This window comes from Sciurus carolinensis, chromosome 5 (genome assembly GCF_902686445.1).
Source record: "Sciurus carolinensis chromosome 5, mSciCar1.2, whole genome shotgun sequence".
NCBI classification, from domain to species: Eukaryota; Metazoa; Chordata; class Mammalia; order Rodentia; family Sciuridae; genus Sciurus; species Sciurus carolinensis.
In genome coordinates, this window is record NC_062217.1 from 24922889 (window position 1) to 24924412 (window position 1524).

Below are 1524 nucleotides of genomic sequence, written 5' to 3' on the forward strand. Positions count from 1 at the left end.
GTTTCTATATAATTATTTTCATCACCAGCTTTTGAACCACACAGAACCACTGCTTTTATTTATATTGACATTATTGCTTTTAATCATAAATGACATAGGTCTGCTGGGTAATTTTTATTATTTACCAAACATGGTTCTTGTAATCGTGGGTCATTTCCAAATATCAAATCTTCTCTTAAAGATTGAAGATTTTCTATTATGAGGATATTAAAAAATGTAATTAGGGTGCTGAAGTAAATCTCACAGATGTAATTTAAATAAGCCTAGTTTCTACCAAAGTAACTAGTTGGAAAGTAATTCTTAGATTTTCAAGTTAAGCAGAAAAAAATTCTCTTTACTTCAAGAGTAATAATTATGATGGAAATAATCTTATTTCTTCCATCCCAAATGATTATACTGCAGCATCTGTGAACATTACTGCTGGAGCACACATATATAATATAGGAAGTTATCCTTATTGGCATGTTACGGGTTTCAAACTCCACACTCAAGGACTGAGAGACTAAGGGAACAAAACAGATTTGAGAGATTTCAATGGAGAATGAGGAGAGAATATATTTCATTCTAGGGTGGGCTGAAGGCAACTGTAAGAATATCTACAATGAAAGGACTCAAATCCTAAGGAGCAGGCTACATCGAAGGAGAAAGATCATAAGTTAGGCTAAATGGTCAATGTTTGAGCCATTTTGGTAGAAGTCATAGAGTTTAATAGATTCTTTCAAACTTTCAGATTCCTGATATTAAAATAATATTCCCATTTTAACTGTTTCACAGGATTATTGGGAGGACAAATGAAAAACATGCCTGATTGCTTTTGTAGGCTGTGAAACCCTCTGGAATTTGAGAAATCATTACAGTAATTGCCAAAGCTATTATCATATAAGTAGAAGGATGCAGGAGAGAATGCTAAAGGAGGTAATATTTGAATTAATAAAATATACAGGTGGAGAAGTAAAATCCCTACTACACAGAAAAGTGGTTAACATAATTTCACAAATGGAAACTCATTTCTCACTTAGTGGTTGAGATTATTTTCTCCATGTGGTGCTTGTTGTGTCATTCAATCCTCAAGACAATCCCTTAAGATAAGTATTTTTTTCAATTTAAAAAGAGACTCAAGCTAAGTGAGCTTAAGGGACTTGCTGAAAACCACACTGGTATAATTTAGTAAAAATCATGTTTCAGTCTAGTTATTTTAATTCCAAATCCATTGTACTTCTGTTCATAACACAAACTTAAATCTCAGAGCATATCCATGTATCTTACTGAATAATTACCTGCAAATACATTTCACAGATACTTCTGCAAGGCCTACCATGTAGGCAGCATTGAATAGCAGAAGCAGGAAGCCTTTCCATGGGGCTGAAAAGATAAGGGGAAAATCAGGACAAAGGGGAACCGGAAGCCAAAGGAGAGCCGTGAAAATGATTAATACTGTTGAATATTGTAGAGGAAACAGAAGATGACTGAAAAATAAGGGACAAATTTGCCAGTTGGTCAGAGGTGGCTCTGGCAAAAACAGTC